The sequence below is a fragment of the Lynx rufus genome, unplaced genomic scaffold (genome assembly GCF_022079265.1).
Source record: "Lynx rufus isolate CCGP_SWC_20201006 ecotype Redwood Valley unplaced genomic scaffold, mLynRuf1.p SCAF_6, whole genome shotgun sequence".
NCBI lineage: Eukaryota > Metazoa > Chordata > Mammalia > Carnivora > Felidae > Lynx > Lynx rufus.
The window spans coordinates 65,250,181-65,268,649 of record NW_025814878.1 but is presented as its reverse complement, the minus strand read 5'-3'; the positions used below and the strand labels follow the sequence as shown (position 1 = coordinate 65,268,649).

General features: G+C 41.8%; 1 protein-coding gene across 3 annotated transcripts in view; it reads right to left on the bottom strand.

Moving 5' to 3' along the window:
- Window positions 1–18,469, bottom strand: part of BACH2 (BTB domain and CNC homolog 2) — a 356,461-nt gene that overhangs the window by 254,036 nt on the left and 83,956 nt on the right. For all 3 annotated transcript variants that reach the window (XM_047101755.1, XM_047101754.1, XM_047101753.1), the window contains one exon: window positions 6,522–6,634. The gene's annotated coding sequence lies outside the window, so the exon portion shown is untranslated. The remainder of the gene's footprint in view (window positions 1–6,521; window positions 6,635–18,469) is intronic.

The following is an 18,469-nucleotide window of genomic DNA, read 5'->3' as shown; positions in this document are numbered from 1 at the left end:
TAGTTTTGACCTTGCAGGTGGCCTGTGAATGGGCTCCCCAGGCGTTCCCAAACCATAGTTTGAGAACCACTGGTCTAAACTTGTATACATCAGCAAAGTCTTTTGAAGAGCTGGATGAAGAAATGACGCATAATGAGTAAGATGATGTAATGCCATTTAAAAGTTTTGAGTCACTGAATCAAAGGACAATATCTTTTTCTAGAGCATTTCTCTTTTTACTATTGCCCCCAAACCATTAGCACATTAAAAACCTCCTTTCTGGTAAAACAGAATCATTCCCAAGTTCAAACCTCTGTTTTTCCCAAGGGCTCTCTCTTTTTTTCTTTTCATCTGTCACTAAATACCTTCATCCATTCATACCTCAAATGCAAAACAACTAAAGTGGTATTTCCTTTAAAATCCTTGCTTTTTTTCCTGACTTACAATCATATATACAACTACTTATGGTGGGAAAGTTGAAAATACAGAAAAATATTTTTAAAAATAAAAACAAATACATACCATGTACCCACCCTCTGAGAAAACCATTGCCAACTTTCTGGGCAATATCCTTTCGGCCTTTTTATCATGAATATTTAAAAATATAATGAAGTTTGGGACACCTGGGGTGGTTCAGTCAACTGAGCATTTGACTTCGGCTCAGGTCATGATCTCACAGTCCATGAGTTCAAGCCCCACGTCGGGCTCTGTGCTGAGAGCTCAGAGCCTGGAACCTGCTTTGGATTCTGTGTTTCCTCTATGCCCCTCCCCCATACTCACTCTCTCTCTTTCTCTCTCTCAAACATAAATAAACATCAAATTTTTTTTAATATAGTGAAGTTCATATCTTAAATATAACTTAATGTCTTTTTATATATTATTTTTAGTATGAAAGAAAGTACATTGCAAAAGAAATTTAGAACATACAAGCAAAAAGAAGATAATGCTCTTAATATTATGATGTATCTGCAATTTTCTTTTCTGTGGGCAGACATGTATGTTTTTTAAAAATGAAATAATGAGGGGTGCCTGGGTGGCTCAGTTGGTTAAGCATCTGACTCTCAGTTTTGGCTCAGGTCATGATCTCATGGTTTGTGAGTTCAAGCTCTGCATCAAGCTCTGTGCTGACAGGGCAGAGCCTGCTTGGGATTCTCTCTCTGTCCCTCTCTCTCTCTGCCCCTCCCCTGCTCTCTTTCTCTATCTCTCTCTCAAAAGTAAATAAACATAAATAAATAATGAAATAATAATAAAACTATACATATTGTTATATAACCTGCCTTCTCCATAATTTATTTAAAACATGTTTTTATGTCATTAAATATTCCTTCATCCCTCCCTGGTATTTTTATTGTATGGCTGTACCACAGTTGTTACTTTTACAATTACTATTATCATAATATGTGATGAATATCTTAGCTCAAATTTTGCACACATCCATGGCAATGGTCTTTGGGTAACTGTTATAGAAATGGAATTTCTAAGCCGAAAGGTGTGTGTATTTTTGAGGCTTTGATACACATTGTCTAAATTCCCTTGAGAAATATGTTCTTTCACTGCGTCTGGGAGAGCCCGAGAGTCTCATTCCTACTTTCACCGAGTACATTTTACAAATCCTCATCAATGTGTAGGTAGAAAATGCTACTTCATTGCTTTAGTTTGCATTTCTTTGATAACTGTTGAGGTTGAGCATTTTCTTATGTTATTTTTTGATTATATTTTTTCATTTACTGGTTTTTATCTTTCTGTTCTTTGCCCCTTTTCTATCAGAGCACTCATCTTTATCTTAACTAATTTGTAAGAACTCTTACTAAATTAGCTAATTTAACTCTGTGTCGTACATGTTGTAAAGATTGCTCTGGCATGTCTTTTGTCTTTTTTTTTTTTGTTTTTTTTGTTTTTTATTTATTTTTGGGACAGAGAGAGACAGAGCATGAACGGGGGAGGGGCAGAGAGAGAGGGAGACACAGAATTGGAAACAGGCTCCAGGCTCCGAGCCATCAGCCCAGAGCCTGACGCGGGGCTCGAACTCACGGACCGCGAGATCGTGACCTGGCTGAAGTCGGACGCTTAACCGACTGCGCCACCCAGGCGCCCCGGCATGTCTTTTGTCTTTAGGGTAATTCAGAATGCCTTGTGGTGGAAAGAAATTTTGAGGCTATAGTCAAATACATTCTCTTCCTTTATAATTTCTACCACTAGAAATTAATAAGGCCTTCTTTATTCCAGGGAGGAATGACTTAATTTTTATTTGCATTTTCTTCCCTGTCCCTAGTTTCAGACGTGTGCAATATTTCTTCAAAGTCTTCCACAAAGGGGACTTGGCCATTGCCTGCAGCAAAACAAGGGTGGAGATGCACTCGATATAGATGGGCCATTTGGTGATACCACCAAGAGTGTCCTAGAGAAGGGAAGAGAAAATCTTCTATGTTTATTAGTCACCAATTCCTTGTATCACATCCAGTAGCTCTGTCAACTTGCTCAAGTGAAAGAAGTTTAAAATGGAAAAAGTTTTAATGTTAGGTGTGTGTTGAAACGTTAAAACCTCCGAAGTAAGATGACTCTCCTTACTTTGGGCAGAACAGAAGCTCTGGATGGAAAAGACCTTTGTTTTGTTCACTGATGTCTCACAAACACAGTGCGTGGTACATAATACACACCGTAAGGGTGTGATGGGGGAGCTGATGTTTAATCAAGAGTCATGTGTATGCCAGGTGGAGAGCCAGGAGTGACGAGTTCTGAATTTCACTGCTTCGTATTAAGGAGGTGCCAAGAAAGAAAAACTTTAAACGAAGGCAGAAGCTCAATTTCAGTTTTACTCTTTAGTTGACTGTAGAGATATTGATCTGAGTGTAAAGGTGAAACTGCCTCAAACTTGGCACAGTAAAATATTCAGAGAAAAAATTCTGTTGGGTAGATATTAAGCAAAACAATAGCATCCACCCACCAAGAGAGATAAGAGATACTACTCAACGTCATTTGATGCTATGGCATTTGTCCAAGCAATAGCAATCAGATCTGGCTTTATTTGAACATAAGAAGGAAGAAACAGTTCTCAAGAAGATTCATTTTCACTGTGTGTGTGTGTGGGGGGGGGCATTCTGTATAATAACGGAAAAATCGATTAATTTTCAATCAGATGGAGTGTCCTCATAAATTCAAGGCAGACAACAGCATGTGATATGCCTTCATGAAAATGACGACCATGAGGGAAAGAGTTTAAAATTGTAATTCCAAGGTTGCTGCTAGGAAGAGATATCTTTCAAGAGCAGAACACTGTTTCCTGTTAGTGTGGTTTTGGGAACTAACATAGTGGTATGTACTCAATGTACATCATTCTGCCCAATTTGCCTCTACAAAATCCCATCCTGTCTAACTTGCCTCCCATTTGGCTATCATTTTTTAAGTAACACCCTAAAATTCTTTCTTTACAGCATGATAATATGTAAATAACATAGTCCTTCTTACTAGCAAACATTTGTATTATAAAAGCTGTATTTATACATATTAACTAGGGAATGCCTGAGAAAGTAGAGAGGATAGAAACTTCTGACAAAACTTAAAGTTAAATCCTTATTACAAAGTTTTGGGTCAATATAAAGATTGGAAAGTCAGCTCTCACAAAAAGATCCATGGAGAATATGGAACTTGGAAAGATGGGTCTTCAAGATTGGATGAGAGCTAGGGAGAGTGAGTGGCCTGGGAAAACCTGTGCACCCATAATTCCTCTAACATGTTAGGCTAGAACATGAAGCCCAAAATGTACAACTATTAAAGCCTGTTTATAACATTAAAAAGGTGAATAAATGTGGGGGTATCCACTATCCACTCTGTATTAATCTTATTAGGATGCACCAGTGCTAGCTGTCTGAGGGTTGGAATTGTACCCCTTCCTGGTGTGTCCCCAGACTCTGCTACACATAGAAGTTCAAGAATATGAGTAATGATGGCCCTACCTGGTGGACAGCAGTTCACTATCAGGTTAGCCTGATTATATTAGGCAGACAAAGGGTTAATTCATTTGACCAATGGCCATGGGGGCAATTCCTGTTGTTTTCTAGAGAGATCATCTCTAAATAACCCCAAAGAGAGATAGATGTCAATGCCTCACTGTGATCAGAACTGCCCTGTCACTTCACAGCAATTACACTGGACCCTAGAATATTCTGTCATGCTGCATCCTGACACCTCCCCAGTTAAAGTGTCCCGTAAGCTAGCAGGGGTTTGGGAAGGAAAAAGAGTTATTAGAGTGTATGTCCAAGTAAGTGGAAAGTGCACAATTAAAATGTCTCCAACTTTCTAGGAACAAATCTACCTAGAAAATCAATCACACCCACAAAAATATTTCCAGCATTCTAACTTACATATCCTAATTGATGAGATGATTGTCTGGTTTTACTTACACTGAGAAGATCTATTTCCTCCCCAGAGGGTAATCTATTCTTTGTCTTATGCCAAGAAACCCATAAGAAAAATGCTGACCTATGAAGGTTACACATCATGCTTAATCACTACTTTAAATTAAAATAACATAAAATAAAGCATTCATTGGGCCACTTAGACGGAACATAACTTCCCAAAAGCAACAGACACACCTACTGAGACACTTGAAATGTCTGAGGAGTCTGGTTCCCAGCTGTGTATCAAGAGCCAAACCATGACATCAGGCCTTGAACTGCTCTGGAGAAACTCAGGGCAGGGCCATCATAGCAAGCTGTGCCTGCCAATCAGAGATTTCCCAAGAGTTGTCTTAGCATTTCAGTACACCAAACTCTAACTAATAGAAGCCAAGGTCTGCAAAGACCACAGTGATGAATCCCCTCTCTTCCCCACGCTCCAGTCATGACCTTGGGGTGGAATACCTGCTACTTTCCAGTGTTCCAAGAGCTCTCTTCTCAAAAACTGCTTAAAGGTAAGTATTTAAGCCAATGGGGGCGGGGGGTGGGGGGTGGGGGGTGGTGGGTGGCAGGTTTCCTTCTCTTAGGCTTAACTCAGCCAAATGAAAATCCCTGAAAAACAATTGCTTATTATTTTCTGGTCTCTTCTAGTAGGGTTATGCAGCCACCCTGAGAAGACTAAACAAATGGCCATGAGAAAAATTACCGCTGAAAAGGGTTCTTAGTAAAAGAATCTCAACAAATAAAATGGGCTTTCTCCATAATACCTTTTGAAGGCCACTGTCTAAAAGCGCTGTCCAACTGCATCACAACCCATAGCTAATGTGATAAATTAACCTCTTCTTGTAGACCTCTGGAAATGTCTCTCCCTTGTTTTGGATCCTTCAGTGGCTCTCAGAATTGGACACTTAACCTCCTTCTCTGGACTCATACCTACCATCTTCCACCACTGCAGTGATTCTCAACCAGGGGTATTTGTGTCCCCCCAAGGGATGGACACTGGCCAATGCCAATGTGTGGGTTTTTTTGGTTGTCACAACTCAAGTGGGAGAAAGGGGATGCTACTGAATATCCTTCAATGTGGAAGACAGCCTCTCACTATAAAGAATTACCCAGTCCAAATGTTAACAGTGTTGAGGTTAACAGTGTTGAGGAGAAATCCTGCTGTACCAAGCTCTTTGTTCTCTAAACACACCAGACTTTCTCATATGCTTCTGTGCCTAAACATAGCCTGTTTCCTTTACCTGGAATGCCCTGCCCTACTTCTTTGTCTAAGAAATGACCATTTATCAATCAGGATCTGACTCAAAATGTCACCTCCTCTATGCTGTCCCTTCCATATCTCCCAAGGTTGGATGTTTCTTCTGTGCTTCCAGAGTTTCTGGTACATATTTAATTAAAACCACTAGCCACACTCCCCTCAAGCCTGTCACCTGCCACAGGCAAAACCCAAGCCCCATTCATTGTTCATCCCTCAGGGCCCATCTGGTAATCACTTGCTACTTGCCGAGTCAAACAAGGAATAAATGGAAATGTTGTAGATACACCTAAGACTCTCCTGCAGAAATGTCTAAGGGACAACAGTGTCCCCAACATCAAAAACAACAACAGTAAATATTTGTCAAATGCTTATAATGTAGATAGGTACTATATGAAGTTAATATGGTGCACATATTAATTCATTTCATCCTTCTGACAACCCTACAAGGTAGGTACTATTATCGTCAGCATTTTACAGATGGGCAGATGGGGAAATTGAGGCACAGAGAAATTAAGCCCCTTGTCCAAGACCATCAAAGCTAGTATCTGGAAGGGCTGATATTTAAACCCAGGTAGTCCGGCTCCAGAGCCTCAACCTTCCAACATTCATGCCAAGGCAGTTATATTAGCAACCAATATTTCAGTCAACCAGAAGCCGCTGACAAACACAGTGACATATCCGTAAGACTATACAACCACAGCATGGCCGCCACCTCCTGTGACCCTGCCTATAAACACCACTTGCTGGGGTCACACAAGTCTCCAACCTCTGGAATATCTGTGGCAGGAGAAGCAACCTCCTCACACCATGGGAAGACATTACATACCCAGAAAAATCAGGGTACTGTAAAGAAGACACAAAGGCTGATTCCCAAAAATATCTCTTACCTTGTTCATGTTGCAGGGACTGGAGCAAGGGCTCAGACATGTCACAGTGCGAGGCAGCTCTGGAAGATTCTCCTCGTTGCTGTAGACCTCACTTCCCGAAGCAGACAGCTGCACTGCAAACACAAAGAGGAAATCCATCAGCTGGCTCTCAGGAAGACACAGAGCAGTTCTGTGTCCAGTGGAACTTTCTGCCATGATGGCAATGCTCCATGCCTGTACTGTCCACTATGGTAACCACTAGCCACATGTGGCTAATGAGCATTTACAGTGTGGCTAGTGCAGCCAAGGGCTGAATTTTAAATTTTATGGGAGTTTAATTAAATTTAAATGTAAATAGCTACATGTGGTTAGTGACTACCATATTGGACAGCACAGGTCAGAGAATCAAATTCTAGATTCTAGAGAATCAAATCAAAAGTCTTAAGGTCACAGATATTGGACGTGCCAGTGGCCAAGGAAAAGCTGGGTATTATATGCTCAGAGTAACTGCAGATACACAGAAACAAGAACATTCATTCAACTACTATTTTCTCAGTACTTACTAGGTGCAGGGTAGTGAGGATATAGTGATCAATAAGCCAGAGAGGTCAGTTATTTAAGAGTTTCTAGCTCAGGCATGTGCTTCCTTGGGAGGAGAAAGGATCTAGCATGTAAGCAGCACTTACCTTGTGCCAGACCTCAATGCCTTCCTTGCTGCCTACAAGGAATAAAGGAACAGACAAGCATTTGCTGAAGACTGGTTGTACCACGGTCAGGGCTTAATAGATAGGACCTTCCACAGAGCCCCTACCATAAGGGAATCCAGGAGGTCAGTTTCCCATGGGCCAAATGAACCAGATGATTTAACATCCCCTCAAACGGAATAAGGGTCCCTGTTTTTATCCATGCTATTGGTTCTTTAGGGAGGTTTTTTGATTCACTTGAATTACATTTTAGAGTAAAACAGTTATTGTACTGCTCCAGGGTTCTTACTTTATCAAATATTAAGGAAAAATAAGAAAGAACATATCTTCAACCCCTTAATTAGACCTGTAGCCTTTTCTTTGAAAGATGTTTATGGGTGAATTTGATAGGGGAACAAACATTGTAAGGTTCCTTGTAATCACCTTATTTCTGTGTTGCTTTTTCCTGGCTGCATCTGGGAAGTGTTTATGTATCTGAACCTTTCCATAAAGACTAGAATTACAGGTTTAAAGGCAACTGCAGGGCTTGAAAATACATTTTATTTTTATTTTTTAATTTTTAAGGTTTATTTCTTTATTTTGAGAGAGAGAGAGAGAGAGCAAGCAGAGGAGGGGCAGAGAGAGAGGGAGAGAGACAGAATCCCAAGCAGACTCTGCACTGTCTGCACAGAGCCAGACGCAGGGTTCGAACTCACAAACCATGAGATCATGACCTGAAGTGAAATCAAAAGTAGGAGGCTCAAACCACTGAGGCACCCAGGTGACCCCAATTTTTAATAATAATACAGTAACAATATAGAAAGTGTTCAATAGGAAAAGAAACAGAAGTCATAATCCCACTAATCATAATCACCTTCAGTTCTTAGCACTCAGCCTTTGTCTATCGGGGAATGACATGAGGCCCTGGTGTGTCTGCTGAATCGAGGACACAGAGAAGTCCAAGGCTATATTTCCTAAGTGAACATCTTTCACCATTAAGAAAATGGCTTTGTAATCTGTATTTTCAAAAGATAAACTCCTACTCCACACACATTACTATTCTGTGAACATGATATTATTAAATTCCTTTACAAATCAGAAGATAGGGAGAGGAAATTACAAATCACTCCTTGACTGTTTGAGACATAGGGATTCCAAAGAAAATACCACATTCAGTCATAGCAATAACATATTTTAACAATGATGTACAACATGGAGAGACCCTGGAATTCTGACTTTATAGCCTAAAGACATCCAAACACCCCTGTATGTACCTGACGCCTGGGTAATTGATGCCTCAAAGTCAAGAAAATTCAGTATCTAATTCTAACCAATCTTATAATGACTGAAAGAAAATTATGCATATAACTTTTACTCTTTGAGTTTCCAGAAGCAGATACTAATAAATTTATTTTTATTTTTTTTAATGTTTACTTATTTTTGAGAGAGAGAGACAGAGTGCAAGTGGGGGAGGACCACAGAGAGAGGGAGACACAGAATCTGAAACAGGCTCCAGGCTCTGAGCTGTCAGCATGGAGCAGACGCGGGGCTCAAACCCATGAACCGTGAGATCAAGACCTGAGCTGAAGTAAGATGCTTAACCGATTAAGCCACCCAGGTGCCCCTTCTGTTTTATTAAAAAAAATTTTTAATGTTTATTTATTTTGAGAGAGAGAAAGAGAGATGGAGAGAGTGCTCACATGAACATGAGTCGGGGAGAGGCAGAGAGAGAGGGAGAGAGAGAACCCCAAGCAGTCTCTGCACTGTCAGTGCAGAGCCCAACATGGGGCTTGATCTCTTGAACCATGAGATCACGACCTGAACCGAAATCAAGAGTCTTGGATGCTTAGCCAACTGAGCCACTCAGGCACCCCACATTTCTGTTTTAAAGTAGAGCTCTACACGTGCTGTTTCCTTTTTAATAAATGTAATTCAGTACCTTTAAAAACTATATAGCCTAGCACGTAACTGGGAAACTTTTCCAAACGCCTTGCACAGATGTCTGATGTCACAATTCCATTCAAATGTACACATTGGTATCAACACAGGAAAGGTGGGCACAAGAAGATAATAGCAAACAGACAAGGATTCTTGAACACAATTTCCCCAAGGAAATTCCACCCAGCTCCAATCATGCCACAATCCACTCTCCCTCAGAGCTTGGGTATATAGTCTGCACTAAAGCAATTACGGATTCTCCCCTGTGACCCCACCACCCCAAGTGTTCTTATGTCATTTTCATGTATATTGGTTCTACAACAAAGTCAAAATAAAAACTCTTTGAGGGAAATATTAGTCACATAGAAAGTTCTTAATAAATATTATGAATAGACTTTTTTCCTTGCTCTCACTCACAGAGCCTAGGATGATGTGGACTCTTAATGGAGAATCTTAAACACAATGTTGATAATCACTGCAGACTGCCTTTGGGTTTTTTTTTTCTTAAGGAAAATCTTTTAATGTCCAGGATTGTAAATATTTTAGGAAAACATTGCTAAGAATATTTACAGCTATATAGTGCTCAAAACTGTACAATGCACTTTTATATTAATACTCTCAGTTAGTACTGATATTGATCTGAGTGGTAGTTTTTTAAATGATGAAACCAGATTCAGAGAAGAAAAAGAATTCTTCTTAGTCATGCTGTTATAGGCAGTAGACTCTGGCTAGAAGTGACTTCATTTCAAGATACTACAGAATTAAAATATGTACAAAGCCCACAAATAAAATAAACCTCTCCTAATAACACACACACACACCACCACCACCACCACCACCACCACCACCACCACCACCACCACCAGAAAACACCTCAGCAAACAGATAACAGTTTTAGAAATTGGGTCAGTTCACTTCTGGCCAGCAACCAAAAAGACTGGCCTTGTTCTATCAAGTACTTTAAATCTTCTTTGAAACAGAGAGAACCTGGTTGTTCTGCAGCCAATTCCATTTAGAAGCTTAGAGAAATCCACAGCTTAAAAAAGGAGAGTGAATCTTAAATATAAAGCATTAGGGGAAAAGATACCTGTGTTACCATGGTGGAATTAAGGGAGTTTTCTTCTTTATTCAATTTTTAATGTTTCTTTTTAATCATCCTCAAAGTTGGATTCCCGTGATACTAAACAAAAGGCAAGTACAGATACCTTCAAAGGATGCCTGGAGAACGTCGATCCCAGAAGCTAACGTGGGACTTCCACTTTGTTGATCCTAACAAAGTTGGCTGAATGGGCAACAAAGCCTGTGGTCAACCTTAGGCTTCGGAAAGGTTAATGAAATGTAATTCATCTTTCCAGGTGGGTAGGAGTGTGAGTAAGCAGAAAAGTAGAGACAGGGTAAGAAGAAGAGATCAAAGAGAGAATGAACAGAAAAGGTGAAGGCTACAAAGAGAGAAGAAAACGAAAGGACAGGTAAGTAAACAAAGACACCTAGAGACAGGATCAATGATGCAGCCTCTCACCAAGCACCCCTCACCATCCAGGCCCTCACTAACAGAAGGGACGGAGAGGTTCAGGCTCCTGGTGACAGCACCACATCCTCTGGCTTCTCTGGGTGTCAGCAAGTGGGGCTGGAGTCAAGTAAAGACCGGGCTTACCTGTTTCTCCACTATTTATTTACCACCAGCCTCCACCTACCACAGAGAAAAGTCTATTTTCCCTGGATCACTGATAATGTGGTATAGAGGTATGGTGGGAACAGCATAAGCCAATTTTATTCTAGTCTCCTTACTCTAATGAGAGTACTCTTTAGGATACTTACTCTTGACACTCTTAAACATGTCGAAGGCTATTTGTGTGTGCGTGTGCGTGTGCGTGTGTGTGTGTGTGTAGTGCTATTTCTTAGCCTTTGGAAATACAACTAATACTTATTGCCAATACAGAATGGAGTATGATGAGCTGGGCTTTTCTCCCCACTCCAACTCCTCCATCCCCTTCCAAGACATTCATTCTAGAAGGCTTCTGTAATACAACTCAAAGCTGCGTTGCTCAGGCACTCCTATGGGAAACAGGCCCATAGGAGCAAGCAGCAGATCACTTGCTGGTTTTTAGATATAATGCACCCTGATGTCAGTCTGTGGAATGGCCTCTTGTTCCTCCCCTCCCACCACCAAATCCAGCAGCCTAGGCAGAGGGCTCAAGCATGAGGACCCGAGAACTTGTGAGGAAGGATTAAGCAAAGTCACAGAAAGACAAACAGGGTTTGGAGAGAAAGGGGGAAAAAGCAAGATGACAAGTGTAGAGGAAATTCTCTAAAACTAGGACTTAGGAGCTTGGGAAATCAGACAAACAGATGAGAGATATATCCCTAATTCCCTTCCACCCCTGTTTTTACGAGTTGGAGTAATTCACATGTCTCTGAAGTGAAATCTTACAACCTTCAATTGGATGGAATCCTTGTACAAGACTAGATAAATTTTAAGCCCATTTTATTACAGACAGTCCAATCCTTCTCTTCCACAATAAGGGGCATGGTGCTGGGATTAATGGATCCAAAGGTAAAGCAACAAACGGACCCCTCTCCCCTTCCCCAAATATACACACTCCTTGTAAGTGGCTGGCTCCTTCCTTCCTTTCTGAAGAGGCAGGGGGATCAGAGCAGAGCTCCCTGAGGAGCTCCTTGCAGGCCTCTCTCCATCCTCAAAGTCACATCAAACATGTCTCTGGTTCTTCAGGACCTTGGTATCCTTGCTACCCTCACATTTAGGTAGCAAACACACCATAACATGGTTTTGCCCCAAGAGACTGAACAATGTTTGCCAATCTGCCTTGCCCCCCATGCCCTGCCTTCACAGCATGCCATGGAAAACAAACAACCCAAGGATGAGGGTGTCTTCCCATCAAGCATCATTAGAGGCCTTCTTCCCCAAGGATAGGTCATACAGTTTGAAAATTAACGTTCTGAAATTTCAACTAGCATATGACCAATGGTTCAGAGAGAAATTGTGATAAGGAAGAAGAAATGAGAGCATTACAAATTGTAAAGAGAGTCACTGCTGGTAGCACAAAAATATTGCTCTGAGAGCCAGACAAGGTACAGTAAGAACACCAAGTGATAGCGTGTCCGTTGCTTTCAGAGGACTACCTCTGGCACACCTTCTGAGGGTTTCCCCCACTTCACCAAATCATACATAAGGATATCTAATGTTTAGATTAAGGGCTATCAGTCTGTTAAGGGTCAATTTCAGTCCCCCAGTAATTTAGGAATATCGGTTTTTAAAAATGTTTATTTATTTTGAGAGAGAGAGCACGCATGCAAGTCCAAGTGGGGGAGGGGCAGAAAGAGAGGTTCAGAAACCAAAGGAGAGAGAATCCCAAGCAGTCTCTGTGCTGTCAGCATGGAGCCTGAGGTGGGGCTCAATCCCATGAACCATGAGCTCAAGACCTGAGCTGAAAGCAAGAGTCAACAGCTGAACCCACTGAGCCACCCAGGCACCCCTAAGGTTATCTTAATTAAAGGCACAATATAGAAGAATTCCCAAGGCCTATTCTTCTTGCCTGGGTGACTACCTAAACCATGAGACACAGATTCAGATGCTTACAGGAGTCAAGAAAGAATAAGATGAAGGAATGGTCAGGCCAGAGAAGACAATGAGGAGTGGGGAGGCCTGGAGAGTCTGCCGCTCAACTGTGGCTCCAGAAAAATAGGAGTGAGGCACATGTTCCCACGGCTTCTGATGTTCAAGAAAGCCAGAAAATGGAGAGACTACGTAAAATCATGTGTTTGTTTAATGTTGGCAATTTATGTTAGTATTTTGGAAATCCCATAGGGGTTGGATTTGGTCATCCAGGTGTATCTTCCAGCGTACACTTTTTGTGTAAGTCAGGGGATTGTTTCTTTTAAATTCCAGGGCTGGAGGCTCCCAGTCTGTCTCCTGACCCCTCTAGGGCTGTACGATGTGGCTTCACTGGGCGTAGCAAGCCCTGCAGAAGAGTGGGCAAGGGATGGCTTGGGAGCCAAGTCACTCCATCTGAGTATCTATATCTAGTCTGACTCTTCACATGTAATTTCAGCAAGCTACTAACCCTGCCTGAGTTTGTATTCCTTCATTCATAAAACTGGGGAAAATTCTTTATACCTCCTAAGATTGTTCTGAAGATTAAAAGGAGTAACTTGAATAAAGTATCTAATGCATGGTGTTAAAAAGAGAGAAGCCCTTTCCCATCCCTGTTTCCTGCCACTGTTTAGCACCACCTCGTTCTGCTTGTAATCGAACACAGGTGCTTACTCTCAACCACCCTCCTGGATTCTAAGTATTTCAAGGGAAGATAATTTATCTGTTTTATGCCCAAACAGCCAGCACCTATCTCACCACCCTACACATAGCAGGCTTTCAGTAAATGCAAAATTTAATTATAATGTTGTTATATGAAGTTGTTATGGACTGAATGTTCATGTCTCCCCCTCCAAATTCATACATTGCCTAATCCCCACTGTTATGGTACTCAGAGGCAGGGCTTTGGGGAGGTAATTAGGTTTAGATGAGGTCAAGGAGCCCTCATGATGGGATTAGTGCCCTTGTCAGAGAGACACCAGAGAATTTGCATGTATACTTTCTCTTTCTCTCTCTCTCTCTCTCTCTCTCTCTCTCACCTCTTCTCCCTGCTATCTGAAATCATATCAGGAACTCAAATGTCTGCAAGAGATCTTTCACTAAGACCAAATGGACTGGCATCTTGCTTTTGACCTTCCCAGCTTCCAGCACTGTGAGAAATAAACTGTTGCTTAAGCCACTCAGTCCATGGTATTCTGTTATAGCAGCACAAACTAAGACAAATGTTTAGGAAGATCTTCCTTAAATCTGGCACCAAATGAGCCTATTTCCACTTATCCTCTCCTGATGCTTTAATGTCAATATGTATAATCTACGCATTTGGCCAGAATATTTTGAGACTAAAAGAAAGAAACCAGGTCCAAATCAAGAAGAAAATACTTAATGTTATTAAGTATTAAAAATAAGAATTTTCTCTCGAGATGTATGACATCACGTTTAAGTCAGGAGGGCACTTTTTGGTACCCTCAACATGCCTCAGCAGAAAAAACTGAACATAAGAGATTTCATCACCCTATTAATAAACAAAGGATCGTGCTTTAATTCTGGCATCCTCAGTTCATGTTTGCCAATAGTGCATGTCACTGCATGGGTTGTACTTGGTGGCTGTCCAGAGTTCTACGCAATCCCCCATCCATTTGTCCACCATGGACTGAGAAGGCCTAATTGTATTCATCTAAGATGGTTTACCAACCCTGCCTGACCACCCGTGTTTCTTTGATTTTACTCTGAAAGAATCCCAGAGACCTTCAAACAATCCTAGCTTCCTTCTCCCTTGAGGGGTTTGCTTAACAATTCAGGCAAACACATTTCCTGTGATTTGCTGAGAAGCTAAAATAATTTAACACAAAGCCTAGTTAAGGGATTTCTTCAGGATGACCCACTGAAAAGGAACAAGGGAAATTGCTAGAAAGGTATCCCTTTACAGAAGCTCAAGGGGACCAGCTATCTCGCCAATAAAAGGTTTCCAACGAAGGAATTTAAATATTCTCAAGGATAACTTGAGGATAAGTGTAATGAGGGGCGACTGACTTCCTGGGGGCTAGTGTTTACAACTGAAACTCATCTGCTTAGTAAGCCAGATTGGGTGTAATGCCTTGTTCCTCTGGGAAGAAATTTTCATTAATCCTCAGAAGAAAGCTGAATTTGGCAGGATGGGCCCTTGTTGAAAGCAGTCTCAGGGATTCGCTGTTAATCTCTGCTTTCTTGAGGCTCTAATTCTGTACTTCCCAATGCCAGCCTCTCCTTAGTACGGCTTGTTCTTTGTGAGGGTGTCCCACGTCCTGGCTTGTTAACCTTTCCAGAGGGATCTAAGGTTTGCTTCTACCGCAGCCCTACAGCTTTCAATGCTTTCAAACCAGTTTAGTGTCTTTGTCAAAACAACTGAAGTTGCCATACTGTGCAGGTGGTGGAACTATAGACCCCACAGCTATTCAAACAGTGTAATCCTGGATGCCCATCTCCCATCCCTGTGCCCCAAACACATGCACTCAAAGCCTGACATGGGCTCTGGGGGGCATTCTTCTTGCCCCCTTTGGCAAACAGTTCCCATATGAGCACAAACATCACAGCCCCTAGAATCTAGAGCCTATGGCCAGGTCAGGATCACTCACAGGCCTGTGGCATCAATGTCTTCTGGCACATGGGAATTTCCCTTGTAAGTTCTTGCTATTTTCTACTTTATCCAACACACCTAGGGATTGTTCTGGGTGGGTGGGGTGGGCATAGAGGGCTAGAAGTGGGTCAGGCTGCACTAGCTCAGTATATACTATTCTGCCAGAAGTATCTAATTTGGGGTTCCCTAAACTCAGTGTTGCTGTATTTAGGGTCCCCTCCATGGCCATTTGGCTATAATTCAGGCTGGAGCCAGAAATGTGTTCTTTGTAGCATTATGCTGTATTGTTGTGACTCACACCCAAACTCTTCTATAACAGAGTGATGCCGGGTAAGGAAGAGCCTAAAGGTGGCCCAGGTGATGAGAGAGGGACAAGTGGGCAGCATCAGCAGTGCAGGCATTCTCCCAAGGAGGCAATCACCTCCCGTACGAGGCCGTACTTTCCGCACACAGCCAGGTCTGTCCTCGGTGAGGAGGAAAGGAATCTGCCTCCCATGTGCTTTTCCATGATTTAGAATTGGACGACTGCACGCTGACGTTTCAGTAGCCTCAGAGAGGCAGGATGGCAAGGAAAGAAACAAGGGCACCACGACCTCCTCACATCATAACCGAGGTCTGTGGAGTCACTGCGTTCTTCCACAGCAGCCAAGAGAACAGCCACAGAAAACAGCTCCAGCAGCCGACCTGGAGGCCTCGTCCCTGGGGTATCCTCTGATCTCATTACAGCAGTCGACACTAGTCCTCACAAAACAAACAGAGGAAATTTATGCCTGCCTTAGCCTGTGGAAAGCTCCGCATTCCTTGTTTAACGAGAGTTCCAGCTTCTGAGACCACAGCCATCGGGGATGGGGAGGATGTCTGCTTTGCTCCAGAGAAAGAACTGTTGTGGCTGCCTTTCCCTCTTTCTGGGGCTGGATATGAAGGCAGAGAGCCTGCAGAGAGCCACTGAACTTGTGGCCTAGGCTCTCTACTCCAGTCCCTGCAGAGAAGTTCCCTTTCTTCTTATGTCAACATCCCCAGGCTCAGTCGGTGGGGCCACTTCCTCTTGAACAGCTCTGGGAAAGTCGCTGCACTGCAGCCTTGAAGGGTTCCACCTGCTAAGGCCAGAATTCTGAGAGAGAGACTGCTCTGTGCGACAAAACTCCAGGTCTTCTGGGGGGAAAATTTTCCCCTCAAAACACCCTTGCTTGAGGTTTGGAAAATTTCACCTAATTTGGGGTTCCCACTTTTAGGATAAATGCCAGGAGGGAAAAATGTTACTTTATACCCTTGAATTCAATCTCAGAAGTAAATGAGTGGCCAGCTCATGAGGTGAAGAGTGAATTCCGAACCAAAATAAGAATACGGCATTCATTCTGAGCCAGGGTGACTCTGCCCCCTCCCCAGGGGACACTTCAATGCATGGAGACTTTTTTTTTTTTTTTTTGTCATTACTGGGGGGAGGCTGCTACTGGCATCTAGTGGGTAGAGGCCAGGGATTCTGCTGAACATATTACCATACACAAAACAGCCTCCATAATAAGGAATTATTTAGTCCAAAATGTCAACAGTGCTGAGACTGAGAAACCCTAATGTAGAGGGAACATTCAAGGACGTGGGTAGGTTTAAATGATAAATCTTTTTTTTTCCCCCTTACAGAAATGGTTTTTAGTTTTTAATGAACTTGTAAACAAAAAGGCTCCCATTTCAAAATAAAAACAGAATCCCAGATCATATAGATGTTTACAGTGATTACATTTATCTAAGCAACATACATACACGTTCAGTTATAAGATGTTAACTAAATTTCTGTGACGAATATCCTTTTTTAAAATATCAAGGATATTACAGGGTTAATGCAGAGCCCTAAGGAAAATCTCAACACCTCTGTGTTTTTAAGTCTTCACTTTAGATGCTGTCATTTATAGCACAGTGAAGAAATCAGGGTCATCCAAAATACTGACAACTGTTAATCACATAACACTAATGTTGATATCCTATAGGTAAAATGTGCACAATTAACAACCACAAAAATTCACCAGTTCTCTCTTGAGTAAAATAAATGAAAACTGCCTTTAACCCGTGCAGAGTTAGATCATGAGAGCTGCCTGGAAGACACTGGAGCAGCTTCGCTATCAGATTATACTAGGTAAAGGTGTGATCTGAGTGCTTACTATCATTAAGTCAATGGTAAGTACTAATAGAAGGAATTTATGAGCTAAAACCATATATATAATCTGAGTATATCTAGGGCTGGAAAAAATGGCAGAACGTTTCAACTTTTAAAATGTCAACAAGAGGGGGAGGTGCTCCTGGATGGCTCAGATAGTTAAGTGTCCGACTTCGGCTCAGGTCATGATCTCATGGTTCATGAGTTCGAGCCCCACGTCCGGCTCTGTGCTGACAGCTCAGAGCCTGGAGCCTGCTTCAGATTCTGTGTGTCTCTCTCTCTCTGCCCCTCCCCCACTTGTGCACATGCTCTCGCTCTCTCTCTCCCCCCCCTCAAAAATAAATAAAAACACTAAAAAATAAAAAAATAAAATAAAATATCAACAAGGTATGAGGAACAGTAGTGATGCTGACCTATATTCTAGGGAGGCTAAGGAAAACAGGTGCATAGTAGGGCTCTAAATAAATGCAGATGTGCAGAAACATGTCACAATGAAAGTAATCATGGTGCATATTTTGAAATTCTCCCATTTCTAAGTTTCTGAACCTGTTTCAAAATATTGCTTTTGATCTACATAGCACTGTCTCATTACATCTAGTATAAGAACATACATTTAGATAACCCAGTCATTATTCTCTCATGAACTCTTTTTTTCCATCAAGAGAAGGAAAAATCCACACCCAAGCACAGCTAATACATGTAAGCAAATTAGAAGAAGAAGAAGAAGAACAAGAACAAGAACAAGAATTTCATGAATGAGCAGAAGACAAATTTTTAATGGAATGTTTTAGAGGCTTGTGGTATAAAAAGTAAACAAAACTGATTCACTAACTGTTAATACTGTTTACCATGATGCAAGAGTTGGGCTTTTTTTTAATGTTCCAGAAGCCAGAGAAGGAATACTGTGGTAGGGAAAAATGATACCTTCCGTGGCATTTCAAAAAGCATTGCTCAATTCCTCTTGAGCAAGGAGGC